Genomic DNA, 17,821 nt, shown 5'->3' with positions numbered 1-17,821 from the left:
AATAGGTCCAAAGGAGGAAACCCAGGGGAAATGGGTATTCAGATATTTGTAGTTGAAATTGTCAATGCCGTAGTTGTCATTTTTATGTGGATGAACAGCCTGGGGAGGGACCAGGAAGTCGTCACACATACAGATGTGAGGACATTTGCATGGTGATACAGCTTCACAGAGCCAGAGGCCAGAAGGGACATTAGATCATCTAGAGCGACCTCATATATATCAGAGATTACTGGTTTTCACCCATTTCTCCTGGTACTGAGCCTAATCCCTCAATCTGAGTAGTGCTTTTCCTCCTGCAAGACATCCAGCCTTGCTCAGAAGCATCAAGGACTGGGGAATCCATGACTTCCTTGGCAGCTTGTTGCGATGGCAAATCACTGTTACAATTAAAAATGCTTTCCTTATTTCTTAGTTGTAATCGTCCAACTTTGGCATCCAGCTGATTATGGTTTTTTCCCCAATGGTAAAGAACTCTTTTTTTATCCCATATTCTCCCCTTCCCCCAGTGATTTTCATGCATGGCAACCAGTTTATCCCTCAGACTCCCTTTTGTTTCGATAAACCGGGTGGATCAGCCTTTCCAGCCGTGTGGCCAGGAACTTTCTTCAGGCCTTTGATCAGTTTTGCAGCTCCGTTTTACAGCCGCTGTGCCTCAGCTCGCTCCCTTTGACGGCTCTGTCCTTACCCTTGTTGAAAATTTGTCCAATTTGGGGCGTACAAATGTTCCTGGTAGTACTTTTACATTTTTATCTATGCCTCTGATGAAAGCATGAAAGGTCACAGTGCCATAAATATCATTATATGCTCATGGTCCTTATCGATGACTGTCTTAACCTTAGTACACACCCTACTGATGCCATTCGTGCAGTATGTGCTCTGCCAACGTTTTCCCTGTTACATCTACACTGTCCTTGAACCAACCTTGTTTATGAAACCTTAGTAGTCCAGCAAGCTTCAGCCGTATTGACTGATACTAGCTGAACCACTGCCCTTTAACCTGTCATTAAATTACTCCCACAGATCTTTAGACGGTACAGGGAGCAACACAGGCCATGCCGTTAAGCCCGTGTTATTCGGGAAGTCATCTTTGATTGTCATTCTGTTCCTTCAGGCTTTTAATTCCCTGTCTTGGTGAAAGTCTTGAACATGGACCAGAAATAAAGACTCATGGGAGTGGTGTCAGCGCCCACCAGCACCTTTCCTGGCAGAGTTCCTGGTCCCTCCACCAGCTGCACCAACTCTCCGAGGCCAACGTCCACCGCCTGCACCATGTCACACATCAGCCGTGAACTGCCTTTTTCAAGCGAATAAGTCATGTAGGTGTTGGCACTGAGGAAAATTCGCTTCTACTGTTAGTTCACAGCTGGCACTGGGCAGAGAGAGCTGAGAAGAAAGAGGGTGTTTTGCACCTCCCAGGGAAGGCAAAGAAGTAAGAGCTAAACTATTAGCTCGAATCTATACATGTTAAAAGGAAACAGATTTGCTGCTGGCTCTTGGTTTATTCTCTCATTACTCTGAACTAGAAAAGAGACCCTGCAGGCGACGGACTAAAGACGTTCAGGTTACGATGGCCAAACAATGACATCAGCTGATAGACTAACTCATAGCAGAGGGTGATGGTGACTCGCACACGACCCTGACAAGCAGAGCCTGTTAATGAGCCAAAAGAATAAAAAGGAAAATCTATTTCCCCAGGCCTTGAAATATTAATAATGTTTGCGAGAGGACAAAATAATGATGCAACTCCCAAGGGACACAGAAGGATCTTCTGCCAGAAAGCCCAAGACACAAAGACGTCCGCTGTGTGTTTCTTATGAGGATGCTGAAGGGCTGCACTGATCTCATGGTTTGAGACAGGAACCCTGCGTCCTTGAGCTGCCAGCCGTTCGTAAATGGCCGCTGTCACGGAGCAGGTGGTAGACCCAAATTTATTCTCATGTATCCTGAAGATTTTGGATTCTTCTTAAGACAACAGGGTTAGACCAGTAACCAGACAGACTCTTGCTTGGGACTGGCTATTGCTCTGTGACAGTCCAAGCTGGTACACCTCCAGTGCCCGGGTTTGGAGCAAGTCAATGAAGAGTCTTCCAGCCAAGTACCATTCGCCGTTCAGGGGATACGAGAGGTCATGGTCCAGTTTAGATGTCACTGCCTTGTCCTGCGGCAGAAGGAGAGTTTAAGGATCTGGGCATTATCCATGACATGACAGCTGTTTTCAGGGCAGAACAGTCTTTGTTATATTAATTTGAACGGAGCTTCTTCCCCCTTCTTTTGGTCTAACGTGACTTGTGGGTGGCAGAATGGGGCTTTGCTCAGGCATTTAAAGTATTGCAGTTTACTGGAGGGAGAGCACAGGGCTGAATTTGCTGCTTGGGATGGTTTGTTGTCTGTGGCACTGGGCTGCAGTTACGCGATGGTAAGACTGTTCCAGCACACGCTGTACTGTTCCAGCTCCAGTGTTGCCTGTGTGGTCTGGCAATGTTCGTAATACAGATGCGGTTTTGTGCAGCACCTTCTGTGGAGGCAAATCTCAGGACAAAAAGTGAAGAAATGAATGCCCGGGCAGTACGAAACCCGAGAGAAGTTTTTATTTACCAACTGATACTGCACAGACAAACAAATCAAAATCTGTGGACCTCCTTTGAACAGAACAAACCAACTGCTGTATGACAGATGGCACGTCACCGGAGAAGAATTAAAGAGGATCCATCCAGGGCAATGCAGCTGCATGAAGCCATGCATGCCGCCTCGGTCAGTGATGAATGAGCTGGCTGGCATATCATAGAATCAGAGAATGGTTTGGGTGGGAAGAGACCTTTAAAGGCCATCTAGTCCACCCCCTGCCATGAGCAGGGACATCTTCAACTCGCTCAGGTTGCTCAGAGCCCCGTCCAACCTGACCCGGAATGTTTCCAGGGATGGGGCATCCACCACCTCTCTGGGCAACCTGGGCTGGGGTTTCTCATCGTAAAAAAATTATTTCTTATATATAGTCTGAATCTCCCCTCTTTCAGTTAAAAGCCACTGCCCCTTGTCCTATTGCTACAGGCCCAGTAGCCCAGTGGGCACTCCAGTGCAGGGCTCCACCTGAATGAACGTAGCAGGGCTAACATGTCCAGCCGCCTTTCCAACAGGTCCTTTGGATGCAGCCACACAATTTTTGGAAGCGGAGTACTCGACACAAGCCATGCCGCACCATTTAGGCTAGTACCCAGACTGTTTTAGTTGCTCATATGGACATAGTCTCTGAGAACTTGCACAGGGTTTCTGGCTCCAAGAAATAACGGACATAAATTTCACATGGAAACTTCTGGACTAGTCCTTCTCAACATAAAGTAAAATGCCCTGCAGTTGAATTCAGTCGCTGAAATGCCATGCAAAACTCTGACGCTGCCCTTCCGCTCTACTCCATTCCCTCACTAGACATTTAAACCTCTTCCCATCAGACCTGTGGAGGGTAACCCCACCGTACTTCCACTCTGGTGTGTCTCTTGATTTTCTACTTATTCAGGAAGGCTATGGAAGCGCCCGTCTCTTGTATTCTGGAGCTGTAAGCTGCTGAGATGCTGTGATAGTTCAGCTGGTGAAAACAAAAGGTCATCTAGCAAAACTAGAGATGATTGCATTCCATCTGTAAACCGTTAGATGAAGTTTTTGGCCTAAATATTTGATAGTTCAGGATGAGTCTTTGCCTGTGCTTTTGCAAAGAATAAGCTCATACATTTAGAGCTTGTCTGCAGTGCTTTTCACTGCTCCACGCAGTAAGCAAAAATACTTTAATCTGACCTTAAAATACAGCCAGCTCTGAGGCGGAAGACTGCAGTTATTTGACAGCGTAGACCATTGCCTTCAGTTTTAGAAGGAGATGCAGAAAGAAGTGCTTGGGGAAAAAGCAGGTGCTTTTAGCAAAGTTGGATTGTGGTCAGGTCACTCGTAGTATGATTGGTCAACGTTACTTACGCTGCCGAAAACGGAGTGCTGGCTGGGTACGGGAGAATGATGCTTAACGTGTTTTGACAGTCTCGGCAGTATGTGGGAGCCTGGTGGCCGTATGTGCAAGAGAAGTTGACAAGTATGATTTTCTTTAGCTTGCCGTGGTCAGGGAGCTGAAATCTGCGTTATAAATAATTTGCTCAGAGATGGGAAGACTTGAGTGAAAACACACAGGATTTCCCATCTTCTGTGTTATAACTGGGCAGGACTGAAGAAAGGTCAAGATAGAACATAAGGTGCCCAGGGGGACTCCTCCGCATGTGGACGTGTAGGAAGCATGGTGTAAAACCTTCGCCATGGTGTAAAACCTTCATGGGACAGCCACATCTCTACCCAGGGATTCATCCTGTGTGCATCCCTGCGCAGACACGGAGCTCCAAAAGCAGTTTCTTTAAAACTCTCTGCTTTGAGTAGAGATTGTACAGAGTTCGAGAAGGCATGATATGAAAGAGAATTATTAAAAGGCATCCTGCCTTTGCTTGAGGGTGAGTAGAGGGGTGCTTGAGGGTCCCAAGAAAGAGTCGGTGTTACAGGGTGGGATCTATTCAAGGAAGAATGATGCTGCTTTAACACAGTGTTCTGCATAACCTCCAAAATTATTAAACAGAAATATACAGTGCTTCATATTTACTTTTAGAGCCCTTTACAGAGCTGGGCTTGCTAGTCAGCTGAAAGCTGTAGTGCTTGGTCAGAGTGTTAGGACACGTTCTTTTCAGTGACATTCCCAGAATTTACTAGGTTGAGATGGGTTGAAAATGTCTGCAATTGAAACACCCGTTGCCAGTCCAAAGAAGGATGGTGGGAGCATCCCTCGTGGCTCGTTATTCACCTTGCACGGTTCAGACTCTGCTCCTGCTTTTGGGAGTCCTGAAGAATCCCTTGTTTGAATGGAGCAGTACTAAGAAGAACAAAACTTCAGTGCTCAGTGGTCCCAACCAACCTGAATTGTTTTGTCTGCTGAGAAAGGAAAACAAAATATAACATCATGCATTGGCAGAGAACACAGCAGATGACCTCACAGGTCTTTTCCCTCTGAAAAAAACTCAAATCACACACAAGACAGCTTTTATTCTCCCAATAAATACCTAATTAATGCAGCTGCTTCCACCTTTGCATAATGGGATGCTTGTTACTTGCCTCTCTGCAATCCATGAAGATGTGAGTTCAGTCTGGAAGTGGGACTGGACAAGGTGTGAGGTGGCACCTCATTTGGAAAACATGCATTAGTCACCCAGACTGATGGTGCCTTGAAAGCCAGTGGGGAGAGGAGCACCTGGCTCAGGCCATGCCCAGGGGACTTTCTGAATCCGTGGTTATCTCTGCTCCACTCTTGCTCAACACTGAGATGTCTGAGGCACCCTCCAGCAGGTGCCTTCAGGACTGCAGACTGGTGAGAGCTCTCTCATACCACGAAGATCCTGAAATATCTAAGATCCTGCTTCTCTAACACGGGCGATGTGCATGACAGGGATATCAGACGAGTCTCAGGTCTATAGCACAGGTCACCATAACACAGTGGTGGACTGGGCCTGGGCCCAGCTCACACAGCACTTTTATCCAGACCCCAAGAACCATGACAGGACACACAGTTTGGTCAAGACTTCTTATTTACTCCTTCACCCAAAACCACCAGCGCCTCTTCAGCTTTTGGTCACCAGTTGATCTCCGAGGCTGCCCCTCCTGCTTAAAAACCCAGCAGCTTCTTCACCTGGAGGGTCCAGTATGTTCTGTCTATCCATAATGTTTCCACGTTTACCTTCCTGCTTGAATTAATTAGATACAAAACCAGCTCATCTGCTTTTGAAAGCAATGACTCTTGCACATGAGCAACAAGGTTTTCTCCAACGTTTTTGCTTACTTTTCTCATTTTTTGTTCATCACTGAGTGCTGCTCAGCTAAGGGCTATGGGAAGATGCCAGCTATCCTCTCTCGTGTCCCCATGAGTACTACCAGAATATCATTCTTGGCCGTTATCTAGTTCTTCATCACACACTCTTACCCAGGTTTTGCTGGGTGATATTTCAGACCCTTCAGTACTTCAGAGTCCACCCACACCAGGGAGTTTTTCTGCAAAACAGAACAAACACGTTCATTTCAATTCACAGCACATACATTTTTGATTACTTTTTTATTGACCCTGTTTTACTTTAGGTGAACCTGAAATTTGCCCTTTGACCTAAACCAAAATAATGCATTTGGTTTCACATTATATTTTATCAACCCTAAATAAGACAGGCAAAATTTGAGATGTTATTTTAATCTCAAAACCGTAGGCTCGTGTAGGTTGAAGGGACCTCCGGAGATGTCTAGTCAACCGTGTGCCCAAAGCAAGTCCAGTTTGAGCACATTGTCAGTCCATGTCAAGTGGGAGTTACCTCCAAGAATGGAGACTCCATCATCCCTCTGTGCCTCTTCACAGTGTTTGACCAGTCTTTGTACAAAAAAGGTTTTATATCTAAGCAGAATTTCCCTCGCTCCAATCTCTGTCCATTGCATCTTGGCCTTTCGTTGTGCACCACTGACAAAACCTGTCTCTGCCTTCTCTGTACCCTCCTGTTAGTTGGCCATAGACAGTAACGAGATCCTCCTCCCTTTGCCTTCTCTTCTTCTCACTGAACAAACTCATTTTCCACAGCCTCTCCTCATACATCACGTACTCCAACCCCCGACCATCTCGGTGGCCTCTGTTGGACATACTCCAGTACATCAGTGTCTTCCTTGTACTGGGGAGCCAGAAACTGGAGACAGTGTCCAGATGTGGTCTCGCAAGTGCCGAATAGAGGGGAATAATCACTGCCCATGACCTGCTGGCTGCACTTTTGCTGATACAGCCCAGGATGTGGTTGGTCTTTCAAAAATGATGGAGAGCAGCCTCCCGACGACTTCGGCCAGCGCCATCAGCACCTTCAGATACATCCCATCTGGTCCCCCGCATATTTTTGTTTTGGAAAATAAAAAAAAAAAGTCTAAGATATATCAAAACTTGAAGTTCTCACTTTCTGAAAAATACACATCCTTTGTTTTGACTGAAAGAATGGATGGTTCCAGAACTTCAAACAACATTTTTTTCAGAAAATCTGCTTTCCACGGGAAAATTCTACCCATCACCACTTCAGATGTTTGCGAACTTTATGACATTGTGCTTATCATAATTTTAACGAATCTGTTCTTTGATGCATGTTGTAAAAAGACCGGCAACCACCTTACAATTGAAAAGAGGGAGCTCTTGCCCCCTGCTCCCCTCCTGAACCTCTCCAGTCCCTGTGGGTTCATTCCTTTGCTCTGCCTCCTTGCACCAGCTGCTCTGGGCTTGGATTGTGCATGAGCATGCACATGGTTTTTGCTCGTTTGTTTGCACTCAAAGAAAAAAGAAGGATGTTCTCTCCCCTGAGGAACGACCCCAACCTGCACCTTGCTCACGGCTGGGCTCAGATGTGTGTGGATGTGCTTGAAAAGCAGGCACAGAGCTCTGCCTGGTCTTTGTCTTCAAGATAAGCTCGTTGTGGATTTCACCATGCTGATGCTTCTATGAAGTGAGTTGTAGGAAGGGACATTACAGCTTTGCCTAAAATTATCCTCTTGTTTTCACTTGAAATTAGTTCACATGGAATTTGCAGACTTTGGACCTTCCACTGGGGAAATACGCTCATGTGGTGACTTGCGGATTGCTGATGTCCTAAAGAAAATTCCAGCTCCTCTATCTGAAAATTGTTTTTAGGCTTTGCCTTGGCAGGTCTAAGCAGTAAGTGGCTGGAAATCCTGCACTGAGCAGAAGTTCCTGGGATCTGGGGAGCTGGTCCAGTGTTCTCCATCTGTTCCAGCACCGTTGCCAAGTTAAACTTCTGTGCTACAGATTGCACCAAGGGGAGAAAAGAGCTACAAATGAAAAAAAGGTTTGAAAATGGGGGACTTTGAATCCAACCAAGGGGAAAGAGAATAACGTGGGCCTCTTTGGGGCTAGAGCAGACAGCTGTGGTGGGGAGACTTCACATCTGCCTGGAGATGACCACTCCATGGCTGTGAGACCCCCTCCCCTCCACCAGCGAGGGCTGGATGCAGACCCCAGCCCACCTGAGGGCAACAAGAAAGGTGTTTGTATCCCTGATTTGAATTTCACAGGAAATGGAGGGATCGCCTTACTCCTGGCAGGAGAAAGAGGCAATTTTCATTCTAAATAAGGCAGCTCCCATGTCAAAAGTTCCACAGTGAAATCCCACTGCACTCACTGCATGGCTTTTTATGAATAAAATCTTAATAAATGTCCAGTGCTTGATTTTTCGCAGCAGACTTGCCTGGCTTTGATCTACACTTGCCTGGGCTCAGCACGGCTGCTGCTGCCTGCCAAGCTAAAGAGAAAAAAAGTTACTTTCCTTAGGTTTAAATAAAAGTGTGTTTTTTTAAACACTTGGCTGTTGAGTTGTGTGTTATACATCATGCCTCGGCCCCATCCCTTCTCTCCCAATCCAGAGCGCACACTGAAACAATTTCCCTGTGGTTTCCCTCCTTGGTGGAGTCGAATTCCTAGAAAACAAAAGGAATGTTGCAACTGTGGTCACAGGCTCGAAGACTGCAAATCTCGCACACAGACGGGAGCCTTGGCTTGAGCAGGACACCGATAGCGGCTTATCAGGAGGGGGTACCTTGGGTTTGATCCTTGCTGTTGGGTCCGGCAAAGCAGATGGGTCTGGCCAGTTCAGTACACATCCCAGTTCCCACAGGAACATCACGCCTCACTCGTGGCTGCAAAATTAGGGAATCTTTCTACAGCCCTGGGAAAGGCAGGAAGCAGTGAGGATCTGAGCGCCCCCGTTGGCCCTTTGCCCCCATCCCTGAGGTCAACTCAGAGCTTCCCGGGACTTCCAGTGGCAAAAAAACATCAGGATCTGGCTCTGCCCCGGTGCTGTCTAAACCCCCTGATGGAAACCCAGAGTCTCGGGATGGCGTACAGGCTCTCATCCAAGTTAATCCACACGGAATTGAGGCGTAGGTGATAGAGCCGAGGTGCGTCTCGTTGGTGCTCGGGCCGCGGCTCCCAGCCCAGCGGGAACCCAGCTTTCCTCCGTCCGCCCCAGAGGGCTGATCCAGGGGTGCTGGCGGAGAGGTGGGCTGGGACTGAAGTTCTCGTTCCCACCAAAGAGGTAATGTGACTCTTTGGGCTTGTGCAAAGCAGCGTGACAGCAGCGTCAGCGTGTCCACTGCCTTATGGCTCTGTTCCTTCAGATGTCACAGGCTTCGGCTGCAGCAAACCAGGAAAAACCTGGGAAGGAAGTGGTTGGCAAGTGTCGCCTGCCCCGGCATCCAGAGCACAGGGCTGTCTCCTGCTAGCCAGCACAGACTGCCCTGGTGGGATTCCGTCCTGTGCCAGAGCGAAACTTGGGCTCTTCTCTTCGCTCTGAAATGACTCCAGCAGGACCTGAGCAAGACCAGCCCTACTGCAAGGACAAGGCCACTCCAGGCTCCATCGGTGTCTGCGGGCCACCCAAAATAGCGGTGGTTCCTCTGCCAGCTTGGAACCGAGCGCTGACAGCGTGAGCGTCACAGAGACCAGAGGACTGCGCCTGCTCTGCATGGCCGGAGGACGGCCGCCTTGTTCTGCGACCCCAGTCTTTTCCGTCCATCACGAATGAGCATAAAATCTGGACAATGTGATCCAAAGGGCAAAGAAAAGCAGTAAGTGCCATCCACCGCTCTGTGTTTGGCATTTCAGCAACTCTGTTTTTTCTCGGGCCTTTCTGCTTTTGGAAATCTATGAACCAAAAGACCACTTTAAACTAGTTAAAAAGCTCTTGCTTTTTGCACGAGCAGCAGCAGCAGGACCCTTCACATCCCACTCTGGGGACTGTGGGCATCAGCGAGGCTGATGGGGGTGAGCTGGCGTTAACGCGTTACTGTCCTGCGTCTCTCCCACTGGTGCCCTCACCTTTCTCCTTAGGTTTGACTTCTCTCCCCCATCTCCCACAGCTTCCAGCACCTGCAGTAACACCCCCCCAACCCATGCCCCAAGTGACTGGGTGGCTCAGTGCCCCAGGAGGTGGCTGCTAGTCCCTTCTCCTGTCCCTCAGCTGCCTGTCACTTGCTGTGCTGGCAGCCAAACGCCTGTCCAAAGCCACCAAGTAAACTTTGGCTTTCTGGAATTGCAATGATTAATGGTAAAGTGTGCCCAGTGGGGACATTTGCAATAACAGATTTCCCTCCTCCCATAAATCCTCCTATAGACCCTTTTACCTTACTTGGAGAAGATCTTATCAAAGAGCATTTTTTCCGAAAAAAAACACTCTAAACTTGCTTTTGTGAGAGCAGCTCCTCCAGGGCCCACCCTAGGCAGTGACGGTTGGACGTGGAGACTTTACAGCGGTGTTTCGTGCCAGGGTGTAACACACCTGGGTTCCTTGAGGTATCAGCCATAGGGTGATCCCTTGAGATGTTTTGGGGTTTTGAGTTTGGGGTGGTTTTTTTGGTGAATTTTGAAGGGCATCTAGACAATGTGCAGGAGTGGAGATGTGCAGTATTCCAGGAGGAGCCACTGCCATTTCCCATTGTCAGTAGACGGGCTAACTTCCATCCCTCTGGGGCCGTGAGCTGTCCCTAAATGAGGCAGGTGGCTGCTTCCTATTAACCGTTCACCCCATGAGAGGCTGATTAATGAGGGAGAACTTTTCTGGGGGTGGCGGTAGGTTCATTGCTTGGAGATCAGAGAGAGTCACATTTTCATGACAAAGGCAAGGTACCGAACATCACTTAACCCTTCCCCTCACAGGCTGCGATGCTGTGGGCGTTCCCTGGGGGCAGCTCCTCCAGCTCTTCTAAACCACATTCCCCGACTCGTCCATTCCCTTCCACTGGCTGTGTGAGTGGAGATTTCGCGTCACGAATCCTAGTGCCTTGATGCCCACAGGGGACCGTTTTTACTATATGATTTAGGCAAACAAGTGTTTCTGGACTCAGCCAAAGGTGAGGCAGCAAAGTGATCTGGGCTGCGTTGTTTAGAATGTCAGATAAGATGATAAAACCGTCCGGTTTGATGTTAAAACCCCGTTGATCATGCTAGACTGTATGCTACACGGCAAAGCAAGCGAAACAGTTAATGTTTTAGAACAATTTCCCTGAGGAAACCTTCGTCTGAATTTGTTCCTGACTGTCTTTAAATGCTTCATGTGGTGCTGCTGGCTTCCACTTTTGATCTTAAATAAGTTATGAAATTTGATGAGAAGTTTCTGGAAATTCCCTGCGTCTGTTTTTGACTCCGATTCACTGCAGAAGCACGTTCCAAAGGATGATGGCATCACACCCCCATCGAGGGGCGCGGAAGCTGAAGCACAAAGGGATGTCATGCTTGTCCATCAGCAGACCTGAAGAAAGATGGAACTTGTGTTTTGGGCTCTGTCTTGCTCTCACAAAAATCACTTATATTGTAGAGCACCCAGAAACAGCATCAAAAGCTTGATTACGTGGCACTCGTGCTCTCGGGGAATGCTGAGGAGCCTTTTGCCACAGGAAAAGCACGTGTCCCTTGCCACGTGTCTGCCCTGCCGACTGCCCGCAGGCCATCTGCCCAGACTATCAGACGTTCTGCTACTGTGCCCGGTTTATTTGGACACGGGTCCCTGCAGCCTGGCTGCATGGCTCCTGCCATGCCAGAGCCTGAATCGCAGGGTTACGTGTTTGTACTGCCACCAAACCTGGCCTGGGAGACAGCCCTGGAGCTCTGTTAGCTTGCAGTGATTCCATTACCCAGCTCATGTGAGCCTGGTCCATCTCTGGACAAGTCCTGTTCTTAGAGGGACAGGACTCTGCCCACACTTGGTCACTCCGGAGCGGCCACAGGAGGAAGGGATGCTCTGCAGGGTGTTCTGGCCCCAAGGGACATCCGCATGTCTTTCAGGAGGAGTCCAGGGGTCACAGCTGATCCAGGACAGAGAATCTTTGGCTTCCTACCAAGGAAGAGTGGAACCCACAGTCACCTTTGCTCAGGGGCAGCCGTCTGGCTTCTGAGGATCCTTCTCCTGGCCTCCTCCATCACCATCACCTGCACAGCTGCTCCTGGTGATCACCGCTCTGCCCGCTGGCAGCAGCCCCCGCCCCGGCACCACCAAAGCTCTCAGGGAGTGCACGTTTATCAGCCATGTCCGCTGCACCGTATCATCCTCAGACCATTACACACCATTCCCTTTAAATAAAATCTCTTGATTTCTTAGTTTCGAAGCTGGAGCGAGCAGCTGTGGGCTTGCCAGGACACAGCCTTGCAGGGAGCTTGGAGCAGCAGCATAAATCCCACATTCCCTGACCTCAGTTCTCAGCGAGAATCTGAACACAAGAGACTGAGCTTGATTTTTATTTTATTTTTTTTTTAAATGACATCACGATTAAGAACTGTTGCTGTCCTGACAGCAATTGTGTCATCTTGCAAGAAGCAACACGCGCTAATTTTAGCAAGTGCATTTTTCAGATTACACTCAGTGAAGTCAGAAACAGAAAAGTTAAAGAGACTTTACCTCAGCTTTGTTGTATGTTTTTGACAGTCACTGATATGACTGAAGACATCATCTACACTTTTATGCAGAAATATAGGAAAGAGGTGTGATAATGTGTAACATCAGAACGGACACTGGTGAGAGAGACGGAAAAAGCCAAATTCCTGTCTCTCATTATACTTATATTCATAAGATCCTGATATCACGTATTGCCTGAAGAGCCATGAGATAGCCAAGTCCAGCGCTAAAAAGAAAGTTGAAGTCAACAACTGTCAAGGTAAGTTTAAACATCCTCTGTGCATTTTCATGATTACAATGACATTAATGAATGAGGATCTCGTGCTGTTTTTCCATAGGAATGTCACGTGCAGTGCACGTGGTACCTGGAGCTCACCAAAATGATGTGGTCTTTTTCTCTGCCCTGTCAGATGGTCATACGCGTTATTTAGTGCCGGCAGTTTAGTCCGGGCGCACAAGAGACATGGCAAAAATTGCTGGACCAATATTCCAAAAAAACTTGTAAATCTCTACTGAGTTTATCAAATAGTTTTGACAGATAATTAATTATTTGCAAATCTTTCATTTCACTAATTGCAAAATTATATGCTGTACTTTTTCCTTTCAAAACAACATTTTTGGAGCTTGAATAGACATAATAATTTAAAATTAATTAAAACCCTCTCCAAAGCTAAAAGTAAGTGCATTGTTTAAAGTCAAATTTTATGTTCATGTCAAGCTAAAATGTTCATCAAATCACTGCTAAATGCCTCTTCCTTTCTCTTCCTTAATTTTTCAGTTTGTCCAGCGCAGCAAAAAAAAGAAATCAATTACTTGTACGGCTCTATTCTAAGCACATAATTAATAATAATAATTAATTACAAGCATTTTCCACTCTGCTTCACATGTTAAAACTGAAACACTTCACAAGTAGTTTATCTTCATGACAGCCCTGTGAACTAAGGCGAGGCGTTATCCTGTTTTACAGGCAGGGATCTTACACACAGTGCAGTTGGCATGACAAAATATTTGCGAATTTTGGGAGGCTGGCAACTGATTTTTTTTTTCAAGGATATTAATTTTACAGCAGTTCACGCACTTGCAAAAAATTTGGGCCCTTGGAGTTTTCTTTGGAGATGATTTGGAAGCCACAATGGCCAAGCTAAGAAAATTTCTCTAACTTAATTAGTTTGTTACTTAGGCAGCCTTAGTTAAAATAGTAGTTACTGTTCCGGTCCTAAAGCAAACTTTGCTCCAGGTGGATCTGTCATGGGATTGATACTTATCTGCTTTTATTCTTACAAACAGGGATTCTCCATTTGACTCTTAAAAACTGCAGAAGCCCAGCTGCTTTTTATTTAGGGTAATTTTGTGTGGGCTGGTTGGGAGTGCATTTAGCCATCTGACTGCTCCTCACTTCAGAGCTTTTCCTTTGCAGAGTTCTCTGGACCATGAAGCAATCCAGCTGAGAAACAGCAAGTCTTCCACTACTTCTTATGTCTCCGGGGGTAATGTGCACCCCAGTTGCTTGAAAGAAAGAAGACTTTCCTCCAACTCCCTCTCCTGTCCCCAACAAGAGGTCTGCTGTGAAGTTATATTGGATGCAAACAGCAGAGGTAGGTCACTCACTTCAGGGTTTGGGTTGGGAGGGACCTTGAAGATCACCCAGTGCCACCCCCTGCCCCTCCCACCAGCCCAGGTTGCTCCAAGCCCCATCCAACCTGGCCTTGAACACCTCCAGGGATGGGGCAGCCACAGCTTCTTGGGGCAACCTGCCCCAGGGGATCACCGCCCGTGCAGGAGAGAATTTCTTCCTCATATCTCACCCAAATCTCCCCTCTTCCAGTGTAAAACCATCACCCCTCACCCTATTGCTCCCCTCCCTGATCCAGAGTCCCTCCCCAGCTCTCCTGGAGCCCCTTTAGGCACTGGAAGGGGCTCTGAGGTCTCCCCTTTTTGGCCTTCTCTTCTCCAGGCTGACCCCCCCCAACTCTCCCAGCCTGTCCTCCCAGCAGAGGGGCTCCAGCCCTCCCAGCATCTCCGGGGCCTCCTCTGGACCTGCTCCAACAGGTCCAGTTGCCTTCTCCACACTGCCTGGGACCAGGTAGACCCAGGAACGATTGGGGTGAGTGTATTACCATGCACAAAAGCAACACCAAAACACCAGCCACCCAGGGGGAAAGCAGATGGGGAGCTAGACAAATGTATACGAGTGTTTGTCACTCCCTGTGGCCAGCAACAAGCACTTGATGGCAGGGACATAAAGGACTGGTTGGAGGCTTGAATAAGACTTTGAAGGAGATCTTGCTGGGATGCCTGAATCCTGGGGCTCGCCGTGCCCTAATCACATGCAGCTGTGCTGAAAAGCCCTGCTCTAGAAAATCAGGGAGGGAGCTAAAAGCATCGTGTTCGTAGAGGTTTGCATATGTTGGAGGGATTAAAATGCTTCTTAACCCTCCAAAGTGGAATGCAGGGCGGGGGGGAAAGATGATTTTTTTTTCTTTTTTTTTCCCTCGCGTGCCATTTTTGTAGGGTTGTGTCCCACTGCAGCCCTCCGGGAGAGCCTGCAGGGAGAGGAGAGCAAAGGTACCCAGGAATTGTTAATGAAATATGCTCTCTGAGATCAGTTACATGTGAATTAAGAGAGGAAGTGGGTTGAGCAGGATTGTGCCAGAGGTGAGACACAGGAGAGCACAAAGAACAGATACCCTGGACTGTAGACCCAAATAAAACCGAACTGGCACTACAAATGCTTTCTAAAAGTTAAGATCTGTGGCCGATTTAGCACCCGGAAAAGAAACAAGAAAACTTCTCCATTTATGTAATATCACCTGTTTTGGACACTTGAAAGTCTGTTTGTTTTTTAAATATCTGGTGGTCAAAAGTTGCAGATGTATTTGCAGAAGCTCCCAGAAATCTAACAAAGACCCTGTGTGCTTTTTTAGGTGTCAGAAAACCTTTAACTATCCACATAAGCAATGTGATGAACACAATATAGGAGTTAGCAGGGATTAAACTAGACCAGACTGGAAAGGGAATCTTTTGCCTCAGCAGTTGTCACCAACTTGCTGTGCCTTTGAGAAGGAGGAAAATGTAGGTCTTTGAGCTTTCCCTGCTGTGCTGCTCTGTACGATGTCCTGGTTCTGCCGTTCTCCACCAGGTGAAGTCCACGTTTATTTGAAACTGAAATAGGTATTGCAGGATCGGGCCCAGGAAATAGTTTTGGTATCTCGTTGAGCTCTGCAGAGCGCTGCGGACGTGTTGACAGCGCTGCATTCCTTGCAACGCTCCATTATTGGCTGCCTGTGGAAACGAGCTCTGCCTCTTCCCTGTGAGTCCCCACGAGCTGGCTGTTAATTAGGCTGAGCATCATTCTGACTTCTATAAAGCTGGTAGGGGGTTGATTAGGAAGAGCGAAAAGAACAAAGGAGGCAGGGAGGACATTTCAAAGAAAGGCGGGAGGAGAAGAGATGACAGTCTCCTGTCAGCTTGGGGCTTGCCCTGGAATTTCTGCACCTCTGGGAACCGATCCGATAGCTGCATTTGAACCCTCCTCCGCTGGGTGTAAAGAGGTACCGGAGCTCCAAGCCAGATGGTGGGATAATCAGGAGGCGTTTGCCTCACCGGCTGCCTTGTGCACGGCCGTTTGGGTTCCGTTTGGTGCAGAAACTTCTCTGAACCTCTTTGAGCTGAAAAGCAGCTCGATTTGGGCTTTCCGGGGAGACTTCTGGCACCGCTGTCTGTCCGTGCTGGGGGACTTCCACCTCCTGGAGGAGCTGCGGGGGTGCAGTGGCACAGAGCAGAGGGAGCTCAGAGAGGAGGAGGGCCATGTGCGCTTTATTATGTCTCATTTAAAGAAAAGCCATCAGTAACGATTCCTAAAGCAAGAGGCAGAGAAAGATTATTTTTGCATGGAGCAAAAGAGTGGAATTAGACTCAGAGCTGACATTCAGACAAAGTCTTCCTTGGAAGAAAGACTTAATATCACCAACATACTTTTTTTTTTTTTTAAATAAATATGTATTTTGAGAAAATGCTTTTAACTTCAAAGATTTTTCTCCTCTGGAGCCGAGGTAACTTTTGAGCATGAAGGTCCTGGGCTGGGTCACCTATCCTTCAAGCCATCTGTCTTTCCTTAATTGTTTCACAGCAGTTGCGCTAAGTACAGGAAAATGATCACTTTAAAAAGTGCCTTTTACTTGAAATCTTTTTTTTTTTTTGCTATTATTCCCTTCTGTTAACACACCATTTTTTTTTTTTAAAAAAAAAGAGTAAGTCCCCAAATTGAAACCGAGTTATTTTTCACCAACTCTTTTGATGTGAAGTCACTGTTACTAATGCCCTCCTGCAGCTCCAGCCGAAATTTGGGATGAGTGCTCACCGCATCCAGCTGAAGGGAAAGCGGTCCCTAATTAACTGCACCAAACGAGTCCTGGGCTCGGAAGGAATGGCTAGGTGATAATCTTGTCTGCATTCAGACCTCTCTGCCTAAACCCAACCTCTCCCCCAGCCCCTCCTTGAAGTTAAAAACTTTTGGCTGAAGAATGCGGTAGGGTTGTCCTCTCGCTACTCCCACTCCTCCTGCACCCCTTTCTCTGCCGCAAGGCCCTCCCCCTGTCCAATTTGGATGAGGCTGTACCTTTTCTTCTCTCCTTCAAGAGTGAGGGTTTTATTCCCTTCTTTTCTGCCCAGATCTCCACTAAACAAAGGAGCTCTGGGCACATCACCAGTTCCAGGACGTAAAGGTATTTAAACAGTTTCAGACTAAATCCAGAGCTGCATACCTAAGAGCTGATTTCTTTCTCTTTATCTGCCTAATTGTTTGTCTGCCTAATTGTATTTTATTGTGTTTTGCACATTTTTTTTAATTGATTGATTTAAATTGTACACTCAAAGGCATGGGTTTGAAACGTCTTTCCTGATTCCCTCCAAATTTGCAAATCAGTTTAAAATCTGATTTAGTGATTCTCTCTTTGCTTTGTCAGTGTATTTCTTACAAGTGGTGTTTGATGGAATTTCTCAGAGCTGAAAATAATTTAAGTATTTTTTTTAAAAAAAAAAAACACCTCTCTTTTGATGGTGTAAATGACTTTTCCATACTCTCTTAGTAAGACGTGTGTGAACGCTTTCAGGGTACGTGCCTGTGTATCGATCATTTGTCACGCTCCCGGTTTCTCCGCGAGGAAATGGATGCATCTGGACTTTCCTCTGTTTAAATTTCTGCACGAAGGCTGGAAGTCTCCTGAAGTGCAAAACTTCATGCTTTCCACAACTTCTTTTTTTTTTATTATTTTTAAATTTATTTTTTCTTTCCCCATCCCTGCTCCACCTCGGCAGCTCTGGGAGCAGAAGAACCGCTC

Source organism: Charadrius vociferus, unplaced genomic scaffold, assembly GCF_000708025.1.
Source record: "Charadrius vociferus isolate BGI_N301 unplaced genomic scaffold, ASM70802v2 scaffold2003, whole genome shotgun sequence".
Lineage (NCBI taxonomy): Eukaryota > Metazoa > Chordata > Aves > Charadriiformes > Charadriidae > Charadrius > Charadrius vociferus.
This window is presented reverse-complemented; position numbering follows the sequence as displayed.